General features: G+C 45.2%; 1 long non-coding RNA gene across 3 annotated transcripts in view; it reads left to right on the top strand.

The window, feature by feature from the left end:
- The first annotated feature begins 6,013 nt into the window (after positions 1-6,013).
- Positions 6,014-23,460, top strand: part of LOC147996172 (uncharacterized) — a 56,418-nt gene continuing 38,971 nt past the window's right edge. The window contains exons 1-3 of one of the 3 annotated variants that reach the window (XR_015671307.1): positions 6,030-6,687; positions 9,096-9,227; positions 18,565-18,689. This is a non-coding gene — a long non-coding RNA (uncharacterized LOC147996172). Of the gene's footprint in view, positions 6,688-9,095; positions 9,228-18,564; positions 18,690-23,460 lie in introns of those variants that run through there. The other 2 variants (XR_015671305.1, XR_015671306.1) reach the window with 2 other exon arrangements.

Genomic DNA, 23,460 nt, shown 5'->3' on the forward strand with positions numbered 1-23,460 from the left:
AGCAAATTGTCCTTTTCTCCTAAATTTAACCCAATGAAGGAAAGTGCTTACATCACCAAGACTCCCCAGTCCCTGGGGAGATTGCTGACAGCTGATTTCTCAATCCTCCTCCAAGCACAGTAGAGGGCAAATGCCTAGATTTATGGAATCGGTGTAGTCACAGATCCGTGAAGAGGCTTTTAGAACCCATGACGACTACATACGAGGCAGTCACGGTGTGCTTATGCTCACGTGGTTCCTGTTTGTAAATTGGAGGGAGGCTGTCCTTCAAATCTCCTAATAGATACTGTAACATACCCTTGCACCATTTGGGAGACTATCTGAGAGGCATAACGATCTCCTTATGTAAGAATAAATAAACTCAGGTCAAACAGTGTAGTGATCTTCTGGTTCTTGGATGAAGACAGCGCTGTCCATTTCTTGCTCAAAGCACATCTTCCTCACTCTACTTCAGCTCACTCTAATGGACAATGACCAACAATGTGGCCATTGGGAAGCAGCATTCTCAGAGTTAAAGAGAAAGGGCTGCTTTCTGGGTCTTAATGTCAATAGCTCAAAGTGTGGGTTTGGCCACAGTTTCTGTAAATTTTTTGGCCTCTCTCTCTCTCTCTCTCTCTCTCTCTCTTCTCTCTCTCTCTCTCTCTCTCTCTCTCTCTCTCTGTGTGAGAGAGAGAGAGAGAGAGAGAGAGAGAGAGAGAGACCCAGCCAACCTCAAACTCAAGGCAATCATTCCGTTTCAACCTCAGAGTGCCAGGGTCACAGCGTGCACAGCTCCATAGATTATTTTCACTAGCTGAGGAGCACCATTCAAGGGTTGGTGTCCCGGACATAGAATGTATGGTCTTTGGAAACTCCCTGTAGAGTGTACTTCTTTTGTGGAGACATAGTCTCGAGATTGATGCTTCCCTGTTTCACTTATATTAAAAAGCTCTTGGAGATGGAAGGAGCAAACAAAAACCTATTTCCTTTTTAAGATTTTAAAAAACAAAAACAACAACAACAAAACCTCTGAAACATAGCCCGGTGTAGTGGTGTGCACCTTTAATCCTAGCACTGAGGAAGCAGAGGAAAGATGTCTGTCTGAGTTCAGAGCTAGCCAGGGACAATAGTGAGACACCCCCCCCCCCCACACACACACACACATACACCAAGACAAACATGAATCTAATTCCCTTTAAATCTTCCTGTAAAATCCAGGTCAGGTAGAACACACCTACAAGCTAGCTAATTGGTAGGCCGAGACAAAAGGATCACAAACTTAAGGCTAGCTGGCCAGTTTAGGGAGATTCTGTCTCAAATCGTTAAAAACAACTCGGGATATAACACAACTGTAAAGCACTTGTCTAGGTCTGGGCTTAGTCCCCAGTACTATGCACAGACAGACAGATGGACAGACCACAAGTTTGTAATCTTAGCCTTTGGAAGGCTGAGGCAGGATGCCCAGTTTGAGTGATTTATGCCCCTTTAGTCTTGGGCGAGAAGGGGCAGGGGGATGACTGATGCTGGACCTTCGCTTTCTGTGCTTTGATGTCGGGTAGATGCTGTATTTATTTCACTTGCCTTTTAATGCCCTCCTACTTACTGGGCAGGCAAAGATGAGCGTTCTTTAGAAGTCCGTGGTCTAACTTAGGGACACCAGAAACAAATTCCTACAAGGAATGGCCCATGGCCTGGAACTTGTAGGCTGCTTGGGACCAATCTGGAAAAAAGTGGAAAGATGATCTCATGCACAGTTACCCTGAGCTAAGAAACATCGCACTTTGCTCAGGAATTACAAGCAGCCTCTTGTCTTGGAGCATGGCCCTGGAGTGGGAGTAGTGGCTATGTAAGCAGAAGAGTGAGGCAGTTCCCCATGTAGGAAAGAGAAGCTTCTATGGTAGGGCCCTAAAGCTTTGTACTCTGGGACACAGGGTTCCCTCATAGTGTTTTGTAGGAACCGTTAATAGTTAATCTCTCAGAACATGTGAATTGAAAATTTTTATGTAAATTACTTTCCATTTTTACACTACTAGCAGTTGGAAGAGACATATCATAAACTCCAACTTCAAAGAATTTACAATCTGGCAGGATTTTAATTGTGTTTATTCCAAACACTTTCCACATCACAATGGATGTTTAAAGTGAATACATTAGGTAGAGTGAAGTACTCCATCTCTGGGCCTGATGTTTATTAAACAGAAAGACTCAAAAATCATCCAATTATTCTTGGAAAATGTGCATGAATGTGTGGTATTTGGAACTTTATTTTAGAATCCAAATGTCATAGACATCTGGACACAAAAATTATGCAAGAGAGACCTTTAGAAATGTGTTGCTAATTACTGACTCTTCACTGCAACCGCGCAGCCGAGCCTTTGTTGAGGCTCTGTGTGCGCTACCACCATAGCCCGTGCCTTTTCCCATGCGTAGCTTCTACTCAGGAGACATCCTACAAAGCTTCCGTCACCGAGCACTCCATAACGCTAACAAGAAAGCTTGTAAGCTTCTCAAGTAAGTGGGATATATTGGCGGTGAAGAGTGTACAAGAGCAGCGTAGCAAAACTGTCAAAGGATGGAGGGAACGAGAGCCACGTGAGCTGAAGGATGAGGGAAAGGATGGAGGGCAACTCTCAAGTGTCAGACCCTGGGACAAATGGCTAAGGTGTCAATTTAGCATCAAGATGGACCTGGCCTCCAGGTTCTCCCAGAATCCCTCAGTCCCAACCCGTGCGGCCCAGGGGCTAGGCTGCGCCCCCACCCCCACTTCCCACCCCAGAGGCTCTTCCCTCTATAATGCAGACATTCTGGTCACCTGCTGCCTTTTGGTTCTCCTCTCCTTCTCTTCCCTCCTCCTCAGTCTCTCCCCTCTCCCCTCACATGGCTCAGGTCATGTCCACTCTGACATTTCCCAGATGTCCCTGTCTCTGCCTCCCTCTCCCTTTTATCTATAATAAACTTTCTCCTCCACAATACCTAGGAGCAGTAATGCCCTTTCCTTTTTTATTCCTTTTTCTTTTCTTTTTTTTCATTCAGCAGCCGGCTGGAATGGAGAGGTGACCTGAAGCTGAGGGGTTAGAACTGGAAACTGTAACAGAATTTCACTCTCCAAATACACTGTGCAAACCTCCTGGACTCCAGTCACCCTCTAAAATCTGTAATATGAAAATATTATATTTATTGAAGGTCTATTTCTAATTTTAAAGCATAGGCTATACATTGTGAGTTTGTCCAAAAATGACTATTTTATTATGCTCCAGAAAGTTCCAAGTGAAGATGTCCAAGAACAAGGCAATGACCCTGTTCTCCTAGAGCTGAGATTCTAACGGAAGAGAAGACAAACAGAAATATCGATCCATAGTGGGCTGCCAAGTTGACACAGCTACATTCCTTTGAGAGGAAGGAGGCTCAAGTGAGAGAATGCCTACAGAAGACCAGGCTTTTACAGCATGTTCTTCACTGGTGATTGCCCAGGAAGGGCCCAGCCCATGGTGGGTGATGCGATCCCTGAGTCCTAGAATCTGTAAGAAAGCAGACTAAGCAAGCCATAGGGAGCAAGCTAGCAAGCAAGCAGCACCCCTCCGTGGCTTATGCATCAGCTCCAGCCTCCAGTCTCCTGCCCTGTTTAATTTCCTGTCCTGACTTCCTTCAGTGATGCACAATGATGTAAAAATGTGAGCAAAATAAATCTTCTCCTTCCCAGGTTACTTTTGAGCATGGTGCTTCATCACAACAATAGTAACCCTAACTAGGATGCAAAGCTATACATGTTATTAACACACACATGTAATAACATATGTTACAAATAAACTAGGACAAGATCATACCCTAGAGAAGACCTGGGTGGCCTGGGCATACGGAGACTGAAGAAAGGCACATCTCCTGCTTTGGGACACCGTGGAGTCAGTTTGATAGACAATGCAAGGGCCAAATCTGGAGGGACACAGAGAGCCAGACAGCTTGAAGATAAGAGTGGATGAATGACGAGGGCCGTGGTCAGGTGGGCCATGTGGATGCTCCATGGCAACAGAATAAAGCTTGATTTTTCTAAGTTCAGTGTCAGGACTTGAAGGGATTTCAGTTGGAAAAGGATATGATCTAATTCTGCTTTCTGAATCAGTGTCTCGTGCAGTTCAGGGTTATTCAAACTCACCGTGCTAGGCTTCAGTTTAATCTAAAGCATTGCTCAGATGCTTGTTTTGAGACCTGGTTACAGGGACAGTGCCAGAGGCCCTGTGCCAAGCTAAAACATGGTATCTTCAGGTAAAATAGTGTTGAGGAGACCAAAACTAGAGAGCAGTCTATTGTTCTAAGTCCTTACTCGAATGTTCCACTATGACTGTGATCATTTAGACCCTGGCTCAGATGAACTTACAACTCTAACAATGACCTTGAGCTGAATTAAATGAAAGAAGTCAATTGGGCAAATGGCAATGCTAAATGGCTACCCTTTGCTCTGAAAGTGTTTGTGTTGAATTTGGTGCTGTGTACATTTGGGGTTATCAATAAGTTAAGGGGAAAGATACACACACACACACACACACACACAGAGGAAGATATCTGACAAAGTGAATGCACACCTCCCACACATGTGCCCCTATACATATAAGCATACAGATGTACACATACAAAACACATATATATGTGAAAAAGAAGAGCAAAGAGATAGATACAGAGAGAGGAGCAAGGGGAGAGACAGATACGGGGGTGGGGGATCCAGTGTCTTTAGGACATCTTGATGACTAGCAAAGATTTCCAGTAGATATTGCTTTCTGGCTCTGTCTAAGAATATTTAAATTTATTGAACAATCATTTTTTACAACATTAAAATAGATATTTTCAGAAGACAGACTCTATTTGGAATAATTCCTTTAAACCAATTGTATGCAACTGGAATCATTCTTGAAAAACGAAAAAAAAAACCTATTTTAAATTGCTTGTTCATTAAATATTTAAACAAGAGAGAAAAATGCTGACCAATAGCAATTAAAAAATCAGGATATATGCCCAATTTGGAGAAAGCTAAGGAATAAAAGACATGGTCACCTCAGGCTTCTAATGCAATAGTATTAGCATATCATCTCAATGCCTTCAATGTAAATACAGGCACCAAACTTTAAAATGTCATTTCTGTGCTGTTTATTTGAAATCCAAGAATTCTTTCTGTAGAAAGAATGTAATTCAGGCCAGCCACAAATATCCTTTTAACCTTTACACAGTCAAATTATTGTGAGGAACACCAGTACATCGAAAGTTACAAGAAGGCTTGGGGTTCCTTTACATAAGAGAAAAAATATCACCACATGTTCCCAGAGTACAACCCTGAAAAAGCATTTTGCCTATAATACCTTAACCCACTCTAATGCCCCAGAGAATAATTTTAGGTCTCCACCACCCTGATTTCTGTACCTCACTTCCTTGAAAGTCCTGTTTTCAGGCTACTGGACACTAGCTGGTAGGCTGGACTCTGCTTTTGTTTTGTTTTGTTTCGTTTTTTGACAGAGTCTGAATATGTAGATCAGGCTGGCCTCAAACTCATGTCCATCTGTCTGCCTCTGCCTCCCAAGGGCTGAGATTAGCGGTGTGGACCACCACGCCCAGCTTTGAACCCTGTTTTATCCACACCCCAAACTACACTTGCCTACAGATCATTCATTATTTTTCCTTCCCTTGCCAAAGTTACTCTTTCCCCCTCAGTGTTATTTATAAGTTAATAAAGAAATCAGGTTAAACAAGACATTAATCATTAAATGATTGGTAGATAAGTAAACTTCAGAAAGACGTGCATTCTAGGGAGAACGAGCATAATAGAAACAAGAGAACAGAAGACCAGGGTCCCGGGAAGTAGCTCTGTAATCATACAGACCTGCACTACCACGATGCCAAGGATCTACGTAAGAAACGATGCCAAGGATCTACGTAAGAAACGATGCCAAGGATCTACGTAAGAAACGATGCCAAGGATCTACGTAAGAAACGATGCCAAGGATCTACGTAAGAAACGATGCCAAGGATCTACGTAAGAAACGGGCTAGTGGGAGCAGCGCCTGAAGGAACCGAGAACAGCAGCTCTTCCGGTAAAACAGGGGGAGAGAGAAGGACAAACAAGAGGGATAGAGGATGCAGGGATGTGGGGTCATCCCTGGGCAGGTTAGTCAGAACAAAGGGGTTACGGGAGCACACCTCGGAAACCTACTATCTGTTAGCCCAACTGGAAAAACTTAAAGGGACTTTGAGGGCAGATGTCCCACCAGGTTAAACAATACTGGTCCTAAAAGCAATGGATTACTAAACAAAAACCTCAGAGCCAGGGGAGGGACATCTCCCTAGGAGTCGTTCCTCAGGGAGCCCCAGAAGCACCCCCTCCCCCCAAAACAGCACAAGCGCTTGCTATTGCTCATGGTTGCTCACAAGAACTAGTTGATAAGACGCTATCACGGAAGTCTGCACATCCTTTGGATGCAAGATACAGAGAACTCAAGCTGCAATTGGGCTGGAGTTTCCTCCCTGCTGATGAGCTTCGTGGAGCTGGAGGGCGCTGAGCAGAGCGCATCCAGCTGCCAACTCCACGAACTACGAACTGGATGAATACCAGCTTGCCAGGCCAGTTGTGTTCATTGGCACAAGAGCGGCGTGGCTGTTAGTGGGGCAACCCATCACTTCCCCGATTGGATCTGAGTCTGCTCCACTAGAGATGATTCACCGAGTACTGTAAACCCGGTACAAAAGAAAGAGGAAGGGAGGGAGAGCACAGCCTATGACCAGGAGGTGGGGGGTCCTAAGTCCCCTAAGTAGGGACCTGCTACTGCTGCTTAGCTAAAGTGAAGGAGCTCAAATCACCTCCCTCTTCTCCATGACTACACTCACAAACAAAAGTTTCACTCAACCAAAGTCAGAGAAACCTCTCTTTGCTGGTAACTGGAGTAAACGCAGACACCCATGGTGCACTGGGAGCTGAGCATAAAGGATGGTTGAGGAATGAGCCTTAAACAAGATCTCCGTACCGCCTCCTCAAGACTTGGGGAACACTGGGGTGGGAGTACAGAGGAACTGGAAGAGAAACTGGCTGTAAAATGCAGTTTACTGCTGGGTGGTGGTGGTACACACCTTTAACCCCAGCACCCAAGAGGCAGAGGCAGGCAGATGTCTGAGTTCAAGGCCAGCCTGGTTTATAGAGTGAGTTCCAGGACAGCCAAGGTCACACAGAGAACCCATGTCTTGAAAAACAAACAAAGCAAGAAGAAGATCAGTCTAGCAAGCAGCACTCGGCAGTAGCAATCATAAACCCACAGCCGCTGTGTCCATTGCTGCTGGGACCACACAAACCACCTAACATAGCTCTGGGTGGAAAAGGGGGCCAACAGGGCCTAACATCAAAGTACATCATATACATGCAACAAACTGTCAAAGGACAAAGTTTATTAATAAGAAAAGCCTTGCTGGAGAGATGGCTCAGTGGTTAAGGGCACTGACTACTCTTCCAGAGGTCCTGAGTTCAAATCCCAGCAACCACATGGTGGCTCACAACCATCTGTAAATGAGATCTGATACCCTCTTCCTGTGGCCAAAGACAGCTACATTGTGTTCATATGTAGTAAATAAATAAATCTTAAAAAAAAAAAAAAAAAAAACGGGCTGGAGAGATGGCTCAGCGGTTAAGAGCACTGACTGCTCTTCCAGAGGTCCTGAGTTCAAATCCCAGTAACCACATGGTGGCTTACAACCACCTGTAATGAGATTGGATGTCCTCTTCTGGAGTGTCTGAAGACAGCTACAGTGTACTGATATATAATAAATAAATCTTTAAAAAAAAAAAAGAAAGAAAAGCCTTGTTCTTTAACCTTCATAAACATGTTCCCGTCAGTGCTTGTTGCCTTTACAGACAGGAACATGCACACATACCTGCATACACACACACACACACACACACACACAGAGAGAGAGAGAGAGAGAGAGAGAGAGAGAGAGAGAGAGAGAGAGAGAGAGAGAGAATAACAAGTCAAAGAAACATGCACTCTTCTTTTCCTTTCTTTTCTTTGTTTTCAAGACAGGGTTTGTCTTGGTAGTCCTGGCTGTCCTGAAACTCACTCTGTAGACCATGCTGGCCTCGAACTCGGAGATCCCCCCCCCCTGCTTCTCAAATGATGGGATTAAAGGTGTGCATGCACCACGACACCTGGTATGAAACATGCGCATCTTAAAAGTAATTTTGTATTAATGCAAATGAAGTCTTAATTGTTATGAATTCATGTAGTGTAATAAACTAAAAGTATCTTATGAAGTCGTGAGATTGGATATATTTCCCCCAAATTTCTTTATTTTTATAACCTCGGTATTCTAATTTCTTTTCTGTTGTGATAAACTCCATGACCAAAGTATCTTAGGGGAGAAAGGGGTTTATTTCAGATCACAGGTCACAATCCATCACTGAGGATAGTCATGGCAAAAATTCAAGCAGAGCAGGAACTTGTAGCAGAAACTATGAAGGAGTCTGCTTGCTGCCTCTCTCACAAGCTCACACTTACCTAGCTTTCCTACACAGTGCAAGACCATCTGCGTAAGGAATGGTGCTGCCCAAAGTGGGCTGAACCCATCCTTCCACATCAATTACCAATCGAGACAACCCTCCACAGGCAGATTTACAGGCCATTCTGACCTGGGAAATCCCTTACTTTTTTTCTTTTAGTATTTCAGACAGGCTCTCATATAGCCTAGGTTGGCCTTAAACTCACCATATAGTTGACGCTGGCCTTGAATTGATCCTTCTGTCTCAGGGTCCTAAAGGTTAGGAGCATTGACCAGACCTTCACTTTCAATAATAATTCCACGGATAAAATTTCTTTACTTCATTACGGTTCCTTGAAAGGGTCATATTCTCTGTCCCCAAGAAAAATCGCAGTGTTTTACCTTTTAAAAGTAGTTTATTCTTAAAACTGTCTGCCATGGTTTGGATGAGAATGGCCCACATAGGCTCACAGGTTTGAATGTTTGGTCCCCACTTGGTGGAATGGTTTGGGAAGTTTTAGGAGATGTGGCCAAGTTGGAAGAGGCATGTTACTGGGACGGGTGCTGAGGTTGCAGAAGCCCAGACTGTTCCAGTCAGCTCTCTCTGCCTCCAGAGTTGTTGAAACTTGTCAACTCCCAGCTCCTGCTCCACCACCATGCCTGCCTGCCTGCCTGCTGCCCGCCTGCCCGCCTGCCCGCCTGCCACCATGCTTCCCAATGTAGTGGTCTAACTGACCCTCAGAACTGTAAGTAAGCCTCCAACTAGATGCTTCCTTTTTAAGTTGCTTTGGTCACATTCTCTTAGAGCAATAGAAAAATAAGACACTGTCTTAGGTTTAGAACACACTTCCGGGGGAACCTTTTCTCTAAGCAGGGCCAAGTTTAGTATCAGCCAAAAGGTAATACTAACCCAAGAGGCACCTTTCTTCCCACACTAAAGTAGCCTTTGACATTTATGTTTTCTGTAAAGTTTCCTGGGCTGTTCATAGTGGTCATCGCTTTCAGCATGCCCTGGTCACTGTCTGGACTGGGGACGTCTCTAGCTGTGGCTATACCTTCATGTTCATGAGGCAGTGGGGAGCCTATATAGTTACAGGTCAGTTTCTGCATCAGCTCCATTTGCCACTTACTTCTTTTTTTTTTTTTGTTTTTTTGTTTATTTGTTTTTTTTTTGTTTTGTTTTTGTAGAACCGGAGCTGGCTTCACACTCAGTATTTGGCTGAGGGAACCTTGAACTCTTGATCCTCATGAGTCCAAATTTGGGGATTGCTAGAGCAAGTCACCACACCCATCATCATGCCCAGCTTCTATGACTAACAAATCATTTCTACTTTCTGTGTTTGTGGCTAGAGGCAATTGTGTGTGTATGTTCTCATATGTGCAAAAGTGTATGTATGTATATGTATGTGTACACACACACACACACACACACACACACACACACGCTTGTAAGAATACAAGAGGTATGGGACACTTCCCTTATCTTTTCCAGTATGAACCGCACTCACTTAAATAAGAGGATGTGTCTAAAAGCACTATGAATAACTACACAGGACTGCAATTGTGAGCCCAGCTGAGCAGCTGCTGTGCCCAGTTCTCTGCAGACTCCTGTCCCTTAGTCACCTCGTAAGCAAGGGGGTAAGGGTGTCAGTCCAGGCTTACAGGTGAGGAAGCATCTGTCCAGGCCCTAGCTTCCTAAGGGCCCAAGGGCACAAAGGTGAACCCTCCAGGTCACCCTTTCCTGTGGAGACTAACTGGTAGGTAGCCCAGCTCTGTCTAACTCCACTGCCCATCTCACCCCTCCCTGCATGGCCCCCTCTTCTCTGCCTCACCCTTGCCTGTCTCGCTTACTTTATATGTCCTCAGTCCACTTATATAAAGTTCCAAATCTAATCCACTACATTATATATCATTTTACTTGGTTTTTGATACTGTATTGTATCAGTTGACTCTTTCTTATTTGGTCTCCTTTTCTTAATGAGGCCTGGAGTTTTCTATGTAGCTCAAGTCGGCCTTGAATCTGTGATCTGACCCGACTGATTGCACATAGTCTTAAAATCCGCTACACATGTCTCCGTGTGCTCTGGATGACTGAACTTCTCCAGCTGTGTACCACCTCCTGCAATGGTCTCAGCACAGTCCCCAGTGAATACTTAAAGTAAGGAAAATGTCAGGAATCCAGGTGGGGGCTTGAATCTTGAGAAGTACACGAAACAGATGAGCCCCATGTGAACAGCTTTAGTTAATGTTTCCTGTTGGTCAGTTATAGTATAAACAAGCGCCATCATTTAAAAATCGCCCATAAAGCCCAGCACTGCTGGTGCATGCCTTTAACCCCAGTTCCTGGGAGGCAGAGGCAGGAAAATCTCTGAGTTAGAGGCTAGCCTGGTCTACAGAGCAAGTTCCATGACAGCCCAGGCTACACACAGGGAAACCCTGCCTCAAAAAAGGGGGGTTGGGGGGCAAGCTTGGTCACACATCCCTTTAATTCCAGTACTCAGAAGGAGATGCATTCGGATCTCTGTGAGTTTTCAAGGTTAGCCTGGTCTACAAAGCAAGTTCAGGATAGCCAGGACTCTGTTTCACAGAGAAACCCTGTTTCGAAAAACAAAAACAAAAACAAAAACAAAAAAAACCAAAAAACCAAAAACAAAAAACGAAAGTAAAGATGGTTTTTAATTTATTTTTTGAATTGGGATCTTGTGCTATAAAAATGGTATTATTAGTAAACTTTGCTGTTAATTATGTATGTGTGTATATGTGTGTGTGTGTAACTGTAATTCTTTGAGGGGTTCCTATGCCCATTTTAGCCGCAGGCCCTGTGTTCCTCGTAGTTTAAGTCTCACTCTGACTCGCTGTCCTCGTGTAGTCTCATAACTGCTCTCTTATTGTGGCCTCGTGGCAAATCCCTTGGTGACCTGTTCATCTCCATTCTTCCCCGACCCTTTGCTTCATGGATGCGTCTCTCTTCCTTCCTCGTGGTTGGTCCTTATCATCCTCTGGCCTCCAACTCGCAGAGATCTGCCTGCCTCTGCCTCCTGATTGAGAGGCTTTAAGGCGTGTGCACTACCCCAGGCTCAGAGCCAGGCACCCCATCCCCTCTATGCGCATTTGAAAGATAACACAAACGAGGTCAGTCTTGCAGCTCAAGGGCGTGAATAACCGGTCGTCTAATACATAGACTGTTAGAGGATGGTCCGTTCCGCCCGTTCCGTCCATTCTGAAGCCACAGAGAGAATCCAGGTGTTTTCTCCCCCTTTACACCTCTGCCACCGCAGGAAACATCAATGGAGATGATACAAACTGAACACACCCTCTTCCCGGTGGCAGTGAGTAATTCTACAGAAGCAACCTTGTGAAGGTCACCTTCCGCCTCCGCTGTCGGGGTGAAAGCAGAGAGGGAGTGTGAGGAGGAACCAGTTCATCTTGTCTGGCTTTTCCTCTTCTCAGAAAGCAAAACAAAACAAAGCCCCGACCTTTTTGTTGTTTGTTTGTGGGTGTGTGACAGAGTTTCCTCCTGTAGCCCAGGCTTGGCCTCAATCCCGGAATCCTCCAGTCTTAGCCTCCACAGTGCTGCTATTGCAGGCTTGTACACCACGCCCGTCTTTGAAGAAAAGAAAATCTAGGTTATTATGTTTAGTTGCTTTTTCCCTTCCTTGCAACCTCCTACCTGCTCCCATCCCCCTCCACCCTGCCTTCTGACACAGTCCTGCTGGCCCAGGCTAGCCTGGGACTCACTTCGTAGCTGAAGATTATCCTGAACTCTTGATCCTCGTTCCTGACCCCACCCTGACCTGCCCCTCAGTGGTGGGCATGAACCACCATTTCCAACATTCCCCTCCTGCTTGTCAGCTGTGGAGTTTCCCCTCGTTAGTGCATGGCATTTTGTTTTATACCGCAACTTTCAATTTTTTGATTGTGGAGGGTAATTGTTGCCTCATAATCTGGTCACGCCAAGAGTATCTTTAATGTCCCATTCCTTAGACACACTCAGGCACATCTGGACTAGATAAGTTAGGACGCATCCTCAGCAGAATGATGCGTGCGGAAGGCAATCACTTAGCGTTTGTAACATTCCTTTACATCACACGGATCCAGTTTCCGCAACAGATTTTTCTTTTTCGGGGTAGCTCAAACAATTTCTCCTCTTCCTTTGTAACTAAACCAAGGTGGGGGGGACACCTGCTACAGGTAGCAGGTGGCAGCACTGCATCATTCGGTTTTGAGCATTTGCACAGAACATATAAAAAACTTCATTTGTATCGATGTTTACAACATTCAATATGGTTAAAGGTTATTATACAATGTGAACAAATGCAATCATTTCCTTCTCTTCTTTCTTTCTTTCTTTCTTTCTTTCTTTCTTTCTTTCTTTCTTTTTTTTTGGATTTTTTCCAGACAGGTTTTCTCTGTGTAGCCTTGGCTGTCCTGGAACTTGTTCTGTAGACCAGGCTGGCCTCCAACTCAGAGCTCCACCTGCCTCCTGAGTGCTTGCAGTGTGCCACCATTCCTGGCATTTCTTAAACGATCTGTCAGGCTTGGTGTGGAACTGCAAAGTGAACAGAACCTATCCTGGGTGAGTTTCCCTGGCGATGTGCGAACCAGTGTCTATTTATCCCACATAGGGCACTGATGGCGGGTCAAAGTAACAAGACATCCCAAGCCCACCCCATGAGTTGATGGGCTTTCTGATAAAGGCTTGGGGTCACTTGCGGTCTGCATCACTGAAGAGCCTCCCCCAGCATGGTGGCTCACTCATGAAAGCTCACCTTGTAGGCACTTCCTCTGAAGAGCCTCCTCTTCCAAGCAGTTGTTTTTTTGTTTGTTTGTTTGTTTGTTTTTGTTTTTTTTTAACAGATGGAAGGGACAGTGACTTTATTCTTTCACCTATGGATTACATAGCAAAATCTTTCAAACACTATAAAATTACAATGTGATTACATTCTAGTTTTCTTCCAGTGAATGTTCCAAGCAGTTGTTGACTGATCCCATGACTTTCTGAGCAGTCCATCTTTGTTAAACATTTCCTTAGCTTTATGTGTTCTATGAGTCTTCCTCTTTCTTCTAGGAGGGATTGATTCGATTCAGATGAGATCACTACCCAGCAACTTATAAATGAATAGCTAAAATAATTAGGTAATGTGTTAGGAGGTCGTGTCTGAGGTAGAGGGATAAGAGAAACTCCTCTTTAGATTAGGGAGTCTGGCTAGAGGAATTGGCCTTTCAGCAGGGTTTTGAAGGAAATACAATGTATTTTTCTCTTGGCCTAAATAGAGAAAGGGAAGTCTAGGAGAAGAAACATCTGGAGAGCAGTGCTTGGAAGATAGGAAACAGACAGACTGGCTTACACAGAAAATCTAAAGCTAGAATATTGATGAGACAAGAGAAGAGGTGCAAGGTCAGCCTGCCCAGGACTTCCTCAGGTAGGAGCTGAGGACATTTACAATAGAGAAGCAACATGAAATTAAGACAAGTCTTTCTGGTTGTCATGACAATGAGGCACAACGGAGCAAGACAGAGGAAGTCCAATTAAAAGTCTGGATCTGAAACGAAAGCAGTTGTAACAAGAATGGAAAGAAAAGGACAGGTTTGAGAATGGTTTGGCAGCTCGAATCGGTATGGCTTGGTGACAGATTGTGCTGGGAGGCGAGAGAGGGAGGAACTAGCGACTTCCAAATCAGTGGCTTTGGAACATGGGGATCTTTTATTAAATCTTTCTCTAAACCACTATACATTATTCATTGAGATTAAAGATGCGCTCGAGTTGTGAGCCATCTTTAGTTTCCGACTGAGGGAATCCCTAGATTAGAAACCAACCCTCCCACACTCCCATGCTGCCTTCCCACCGGAAGCTGTGGGATGTGGCCGGGGGAGGGGTGCACATATATCGAAAACAGCCTTTTGTCCTAGAAAAAAGAAACGGGAATGCCAGAAGATACAATTAAACACATGTTGGACACTTTGTACAGGGCGTCCCCTTCTAGGACTTTTGTCACGACAGTGGCAGAGTGTGCTTGCTCTGCCTTCATTTCATGGAGCTAAGAAGTGGGTTTCCCATAGAGAAAAACAGGTAAACATTTGACAGTTACAGGGTAATCGGAAAGTTGTGCTCTAAAATCAAGATGATGTTAGCAAGGTCGTGTCTTGGCTCTTTCTCCTGGATACAAATAATGTCAGAGGACTAAGCACGTTCTGAGACTAGGCACTCTGAAGCACGGCATAAGGCTCCACGTTTGTGTCCTCTATGTCGCTTTCCTAAATCCTCTCAGGCCTCGTGGTTGGGAATTGACATGCTAGCATCCGGAGAGCCAACACTGGCTCGTTTGTTTGTGCCTCATGGTTTGGGCCATGCCATCTGTTGCCCTGGTATCTTGTCTCTCACAGAGACATTGGGAAAGAATATCAACATCATCTTTGAATGGAGCTCAAGCCCCACCTGATGGAAGTTCTTAATAGAATTTGGCTTTTGACACAGAACCAAACCCGATGGTTCTCAAACCCTCACACATTAGAAATATCTGGAGACTTTGAAGACAGACCGCTGTGCTCAACACTCAGAACTTAACAATTTAGTAGAGCTAAGGTAGAGAGCAAGAGTTGGCATTTCTGACAAGTGCTGGTTAAAAATCGGGTCCCCTAATTTGGGGAACACTGATATGACCAGAAAGGAGACTAACGGAAAGGGAGAAAACATTCCACAGACAACATACAGCTTGGGGTGTGGCTCAGGAGAAGAACTCCTACTGTAGCATGTGCAGGGCCCTAGGTTTGTTCCCCAGGAAGCTAAAACAGTGGGCCAGGGAGATGGTTAAGTAGTTAGCAGTGAAGTTCAGTGGCTAGCACCCTGACAACCACTGCAACTATTGGGGAGGTTCGAGAGCTCCTGTACTCAGGTACCCACACACAGACACAGGCATAAAACAAGAAGCAGACAAACATACTCCCCCAACCCCTAAGGTCCCCCTTGCTGATTTTGAGAGGCTAAACTGCACACAACGGAAAATTAGAAATGAACCTTTGGTTTTCTAAACGATGGAAATGCAAGATGGTGTCTCCTAACCCACCAATTCATAATTTTGGCAAGCAAGAGATCTTTGTACTGTACCAGGTAACACAAATCTTGCTAAAATGCTTAAATAGTAATTCCTGAAAGAGTCATTGTTCTAGCCTGAGAGTTTCAGTCACAGAGCTCAAATCCAGGGACATCACCAGAAACCACCAAATCCTTGACTGGAGGACAGTGAGGGGAGGGGAAGGGAAGAAATGCATGGAGGAGGGTGTTTACTGAATCTTGGGAAAGAGGTGCTGTGAAAATGGGTCTGTCTGCAAGACTTAAAGTGCTTCCCCCAAAACAAAATAGAATTGGGATGCTAAGTCAGGGAGGGAGTGTGGAAAGGATACTTCTCTGTCTTATGCTTTCCTGCCTTCTGATCTCTACCTGGAGCCCAACTAAAAGTCCAGAGTTGAGGGAACCCCCACTGTGAATCTTCAAGGTAGCCCCTGGCAGAGAAGGGCTTCTGGTGAAGCTGAAGGAGCAATGGAGTAGCCAAACTTTCTTTTTCCACTCTTCAGAGAAGACATCTGAGTTAGTGTAGGTAAAATTATCAGAATACTAAACTTTAGTTACAAATGTCACTACTATGATGAACCTTGGTTTACAGATAAGGAAACTCTAAGGCTCATAGACTTTAGAACCAAACACAGCACCCCCATCCCTCAGCCAACAGTAGCAGATTCCCCCACACTCAAATCTAGACATTCAGATTCTGATTGTGTAAAAAATTCAGCAAGTTTCTTACTGTACCAGACACGCTTAAGATAGGGCGGTGAGTGCATGCTTAACTTATTACAGAGGAGAGCGTTGTTACTCTTGGTAACAAAAAGTAATGACACTTCTTGGGGGAGAAGAGAGAGAGAGACAGAGAGAGAGAGAGAGAGAGAGAGAGAGAGAGAGAGAGAGAGGCACATGCCACATGTATTTGGGTGCCTATAAATGTCAGAAGAAGACTTCAGATCCTGTGGCACCGGAGTTACAGGCAGGGGTTTGCCACCCAATGTGAATGCTGGAAACCAAGCTCTTAGATGAGCGGCATATTATAATGTATTATAATGCAAAGAAGTTTAGGCTGACAGGAACCGGATGTAGATCTCTCCTGAGAGACACACCCAGAATACAGCAAATACATAGGCGAATGCCAGCAGCAAACTACTGAACTGAGAACGGACCCCCATTGAAGAAATCAGAGAAAGGACTGGAAGAGCTGGAAGGGGCTCGAGACCCCATATGAACAACAATGCCAACCAACCAGAGCTTCCAGGGACTAAGCCACTACCCAAAGACTATACATGGACTGACCCTGGGCTCCAACCTCATAGGTAGCAATGAATAGCTTAGTAAGAGCACCAGTTGAAGGGGAAGCCCTTGGTCCTGCCAAGACTGAACCACCAGTGAATGTGATTGTTGGGGAGAGGGCGGTAATGGGGGGAGGATGGGGAGGGGAAGCCCATATAGAAGGGGAGGGGGAGGGGTTAGGGGGATGTTGGCCCGGAAACCAGGAAGGGGAATAACAATCGAAATGTAAATAAGAAATACTCAAGTTAATAAAGATAAAAAAATTACCTCCTGAGTTCAGATAGCGCTGCATATTCATAGATATATATTCATTCCTGGGTGTGGGGCCACCCATCATCGGCAGCCTAAGGACCACACTCCTAGACCCTCCCCTTTGCAGCCATCAACTGTCAATAGGAACTGCTGAGCTAGGGGCAGGAGCTCGTGTGAGCCTCCCCCATTCATGCTAGAATGTTGACCGGCTTGATTCTGTGTGAGTCTGGTGCAGGCAAGACTGTCTGTCCTCTCTGGCCTGTAGTTTTACAGTAATTCTTTTTTTTTTTCTTTTCTTTTCTTTTCTTTTCTTTTCTTTTTTTTTTTTTTTCCGGAGCTGGGGACTGAACCCAGGGCCTTGTGCTTGCTAGGCAAGCGCTCTACCACTGAGCTAAATCCCCAACCCCTACAGTCATTCTTATGTAGTGCTCCCTGCGCCTTTGGAGGAGGGGTGTCAGAGAGATCCCATTTATGGATGCTGACTGCGTTCTAATTAGTCTTAACTGCCTTTATCACACAGTGATGCTTGTCTAATGAGACCCAATAACTCTACTAGTCTATAGTTATGGAGGTACAATTTAGAAGGTAGTTCGATTCTACATCCATTTAGAAAATAATAATAGTAAGTTCACCCCTATGGCCAAAGAGCTCCCAGCCATGGGTTTTTGGACAGACTTTCAGTATCAGGTAAGTTTTCTCCTGGGGAACAGCTTTAAATCCAAACACAAAGTGGTTGGTTACCCCCATAATAGTCATGGCATAAGTGCACCCAAGGCCATTTCTGGTCAGAACGGTTGTTACTGTTGCTTAAAGGCTCTATACACAGGTTGGAAAGACTGTTAATGACGCCTGCCCGCCTCAGTCTGCATGACATCTTCCAGTAGGGTGCAGGCAGGCTAGCAGCGGAAAGCTTCCAGATCAACAGCTTGATTCCTCCAAGACCTGTGTGTCACCAGGGGCTGTGGTGTCACCACAGTGGATTCGGACCATAAAGCTCTCCTAAGCAGCTGCCATTTCAAGTTTTATAATCATTTTAGGGGCGAGAGATGCAACTCAGTTAGTTCTGTGTAGCATGCACACAAGCCCAGGTTGTAATTTCAGCAGCCCATACACTGAACGCAGTGGCATGCATGTGTAGGCCAGTGCTCAGGGGTGAGCACAGAGGGGTCAGGAGTTCAAGGTCATCTTCTGATACAAAGTTAGAGATTAGCTTAGGCTACACAAGAGACCTGTCTTAAAACAAAAAGCAATAGCAAACCAGAAACTGAAAATAATTTTAGGTGCAATTGTTGAAGAATTTATTAATCCTGTTTACTGCCGTGAAACAAAATAAGGGGTTATTTATTGAAAATTTAATTACACGGAATAAGATGCTTTGTAAAAGATTTTTTTTTAACATGTACGATGTTTTTGCCTTTGTGTATGTGTGTGCACCATGTGCGTGCCTAGTGCTCACAAAATGCCATCCCATCCTCTAGAACTGAAGTTACGAGCCACCACAAGAATGCTGGGAATCAAAGACCCTGGGTCCTCTACAAGTGCTCCTAACCTCAGCTGTCTCTCCAGCCCCGAGTTCATTTTTTTAATAAACTAGTATATAGAATAATCTCATTCCTTTTCACACCAATGGGTCATTTTATACCATTCTAGTTTTGCCTCTCCCCACCGTCCTCTCTGTGTCCCGCACCTTCCTGACAAACAGCCTCCCTTCACTGGCACAGGGCCCACTGCCTTCCCACCTTTCAGACCTTTTCCCTCCTCTCCTGATCTCCTCCTTAGTTTCATTACTCTCTCTCTTCCTCCCATCCCCCTCTCTCTGAGAAAAAGAGAGAGAGAGAAAGAGAGAGAGAGAGAGCGCGCACACGTGTGTGTGTGTGTGTGTGTGTGTGTGTGTGTGTGTGTGTGTGTGTGTCGCAAACCTAGGTTCCTCATATGAGAGAAAGCGTAAAGTGTTTGCCTTTCTGTGCCTGGCTTATTGCTTTAACGTGACAACATGACAATTTCCAGTTCCTTCCATTTTCCTGAAGATGCCATGTTTTTGCTGTGTAGCTAAATAAGATTTTGCTGTGTGTATCATATTTTCTTTTGTACTTTATGTGCTTATTTATGATTTATTTATTTATTTTGCGTTTGTATGGCATCTAGATGGATTACATTTTATAGGTCTTGAACTCACTACTTACGCAAAGACTGTCTTGAATTCCTCCCCTTCTTTACCTAACGGGACGTCAGGACTGGTGACCTGTGTCCAGTCAACTCTCCTCCTCCCTCTCCCACGTTTTAAGCCACGAGACAGCCATTTGCCCAAGGTCTTTGTAGTTTAGATACTTAGGGTTTTGGGTCTAAAAAGATGTAGAGGCAGCACATGCACAACTCCAGTCAGCAGAGAAATAAACAAGAACTGCTTTTCCTGTGGGCTGGTTGCCACTTTGTCGCACTATCTGTCAGCTTTTCTCTGCTGATGGGAACACTTCCCAGACAAGGCCACTCTAACCAATGGCTGACGGGCTCCTTGTAAATGTAAGTTCCTCTTGGCAGGCGGAGTTGTGGAGCTGTCATTGAGAAAGTCTGCGAGGCAATACCACGAGAGAGACGGTTCCACAATGCAAGCTAACCATATGGGGGTGGGCGTTGCATTCTCTGTAATTAGACAAAGTGTAGAAAGCATAGGTCAGCTCATAAATACTGCTTCGTTACAATAAAGGCTGAGCTGCATGAAGTTGCCAATATTTGATGAATAAAAATGGCAGCGTCATGCAGTTTGTCTTAATAATCCTGATTTTAGCTCAATACCCAGAAGCGATCTCTCATTCGTAGGCCCTTTCAAGGTAAACGTATTGTATCTGTCCCCTCTGCACGGGACCATCACTCCTGGTGTTTTCTCTCTTGTTTGGGGACTTTGGGCAAACTGGAACATCAGAGAAGCTGGTGGCTAGTAAGAATTCCAGTGTGAGGTCGGGAGGACAGTTCCGAGGTAAAACTGGGCCTAGAATGCTTGAGGCTTGTGATGCCCAGAGCTACAGACAGAGTTCAACTGTGTAAAGTGCCAGGTCAAGTGCCCAGCTCACAGTTGGAGTTCAGAACTGAGCAGGAAGGCATCACCACGATGGTGACGAGTGTCAGTCATCTTCATGCCAATGTCAAACGGTGACCGTCTTTTGGTTGCACATTCTGCTATCTGCATTATCTCACTGACAGAAACTTTTTCCTAAAAGCAGTCCCAGTACCAGTGGCTAACGTGTAAAATCATATTGCAAGGACTTAAAAGATGGCCTTCAGGCAGGTAAAATGGCTCAGTGGGAAGAGTGCTTCGAACATCAGCCTGACGGCCTGAGTTGGATCCTGAAACCCATGTGAACAAAGCAGTTTCTGGGGCATGGGTTGGTAGCTCAGCACTCCTAAAGGGAGGCAGATGAAAACAAGCATCCAGAAGCTCTTGGGCCAACTACTCTGGAGTAAGAAGTGCCCGCTGAAATGAGGTCTGTTAGGCTGTCTACACAGTCCAGCCTAGTCTACATCCATGAGTTCCAAGCCAGCCAAGGCTACATAGTTAGCTGAGAAGCTGACAGGCCGAGGGGGAAGTGACTTTCCACGAATGTATACAAACGGCACATGGCAAATGTCATGGTGGTGGTTCTTTTGAGAGCAAGATTGGGAAGTGATTTCTTACACACAGACGTCTGTCTTGTGGTGAGTGTGAGGAACTGACGTGCAATTAGAAGGAAACCTGGGTATTTATAAATACAGGGTTCTGAGGAGCGATGCTCATTTTATACTTAGGGCGTTTCACTGAAAGTCTCACTTTTAGCTGTACTCGGACACTTACAAGCCGACAAGTCCATTAAAACTCTGCAAATCACTTCTCTTTGAAGCCACGATCTCTGCTCTTAAAGCCAGAGAGCAGTGCAGCTGGTGGTGGGCAGATGAGGGGCGGGTCTGCCGTGACACAGCTGCACTGGGGCCACAGGTGGCCTCTGTCTTCCGTAGACTTTCTAACAGAACTCTAGCTTTTGAAAAGCTCCTTTGCAGTAACCACATCTACAGAACACACCCCAAAAAGCCTAGAAGTTTTGTCGTCAGAGCTTAGGCAGTTCTGTGATTTCCTCTGTGGTTCGTAAGTGAATCGCACGTGCAGCCTCGTGATGCAGACTTCATTCCGTAGGCCTGTGGCTGGGCACCTGCTGCTTTGCGTACTTGATGGATGAATTGATTTTTGTATGTTGGGTTTTTGAGACAAGGTCTTGTGTAGCCCAAGCAGGCCTTGAACTTGCTACACAGTCAAGGAGTACTTAGGACTCCTCCCAATCATCCCTCCTCCACCTCCAAAGGGCTGGGATTTCAGGCAGATGTCCAGGGCACCTGGCCTAGAGGTTTCATTTTTAAAATAGTCCTAGAATACCCAGGCTGGAGGACAGGGTCTTGAACTTTCTAATATAGCACTCTACCTCAGAGATACAACCTTGAGTAGCTTTGAAACTAGACATTTCCACTTTAACGAGCTATTAGCACATCCCAGTCAATGAAGTCAACTCTAAATTTATCTTTTTCTTGAGCACTCATAAACCGTTGCTTTTGTTCGGTCATTGCCTGACCACAAGTTATGTGACGTTCTCTCCTTCCTTCCGTAGTCTTGTCACAGTCACAGCGGAGCCTGATGCAACCACTTCTCTATGCCCAGACTGCCCTTCCTTCTCCTTTGATTGCTAGGCTCCCACTCACTGCTTGCTCCCAACTCCTCTGCGCTGTAAGGGGACAGCAGGAGGACGGACCTGCTAATGGGAGGGTTCTGTCAAACGGCCCTACAGCGTGTGACCTGGAACTCCAGAAAAGTCCTACTTTCCTGTCATTCCTATGCTTTTCTTTTAAGGGCAAGCCTGTGCCCAGCAAACACTTAACTGAGTGAGAGTCTCCCCAGCGCTGCGTTTCTCGACTCCCATCTCCTGTAGATTAGCCGCTATGAATTGTTTCTTTAGCATCACACGAGCTAACTAGGCTATAAGCCTCCCGGCTAACAGCTTCACAACACAGCTGATGTTTCTCAGGTTCAGGAGGAGATGGATTTCCATGGAGATACTCTTTGCTCGTTTCTGCACTTCTGAGCTTGTTTAATGGTTATCATCATTTAAACAAAGAAACCCAGAGAATTAAACAAAGAAAAACTCAAATTAAATAAATAAATGTGGATATACTAGTGCACAACTGCATATGGGAGGTAAAAGCTAGGGAATCAGGAGTTCGACACCATCCTCAGCTCCACAGACAGTGTGAGGTCAGCCTGTGCTTCATACGTCTCTATCTCAAACCCAAACAGAAAACACAAGTATTTTATCGTCAACTGAAGAGCATCCACTGGGGCTCTGCTCCCACTGCATGATCCACAACCACAGGTAACATTTCTGTGTGTCACTTCTTACACCAAACTCCTTGTTCATCTCTGTCCCCAGCATTTAATACAGAGTGTGGTACCATAAAGACACTCAATCAAAAGGAGCCGTGGTTTAGACCTGGATGTTTATTCTATGGACAGGGTGTGGGAATGAGGGTCAGTGTTCTGCATCTTTTGGTTGGAGTGCAAGTGATTGAACCCGATATATATATATATATATATATATATATATATATATATATATATATATATATATATATATATATATATATCATACACGCAAACGCACATGCCCACACACACATTAAATAGGCAAAAGTCTAGAGAAGAGTAGGAAAAGAATAAGAAGAAAAGTGGAGCAAGGAAGGAAGAGAGAGGAAGAAGAGGAGGAAAATGGGGGAAGGAGGAGGAGGAGAAGGAGAGTGAAGAGGAGGAGGGGGAGGAGAGGGAGGAGGAGGAGGAGGGGGAGAAGTCATAGAGGTGGCAGGTCTAAGACAGGATCCGGAACCACCCAGACTTTGTGTCTCTTCCCACACATATGCCACAAAGTAACTCTTGGTAAAAGTAAAGCTTACAAGGCGTACAAAAGTGGAGATGATGCAGCAGATGGGCTTCCCCAGCTCAGCTGTGGCTTGTATTTCAGGTACCCAATCCGATTTTACATTTTATTTTTATTTCTTAGCTCGTTCTCCAGGCAGGAATCTCTCCCTGTAGCCCCGCCCCCTCCCACTAGGTCTCAAAGTTGCAGTTTCCTCCTCCCACTCTGAAGTCTAGGGAGCCTTGACTCATTTCTGAGCTTTCGTTTCAGTTTCCAGTCTCCAAACCCCTAGGCAGCTGCAACTGCATTCGGATACCATGAAACATTCCTCTAGGTCACAAAGACCCTTGTGGCTGACCCCAGGCCTGCCCACCTGGGGAGCAGGGTAGAGGTCATCTGAGAAGGGGCCACTGGGACCCTCCAGGACCACTGTGTCTTTTCCACTTCCTT

The sequence above is a fragment of the Rattus norvegicus genome, chromosome 2 (assembly GCF_021556685.1).
Source record: "Rattus norvegicus strain SHRSP/BbbUtx chromosome 2, alternate assembly SHRSP_T2T, whole genome shotgun sequence".
In the NCBI taxonomy this organism is placed as follows: domain Eukaryota; kingdom Metazoa; phylum Chordata; class Mammalia; order Rodentia; family Muridae; genus Rattus; species Rattus norvegicus.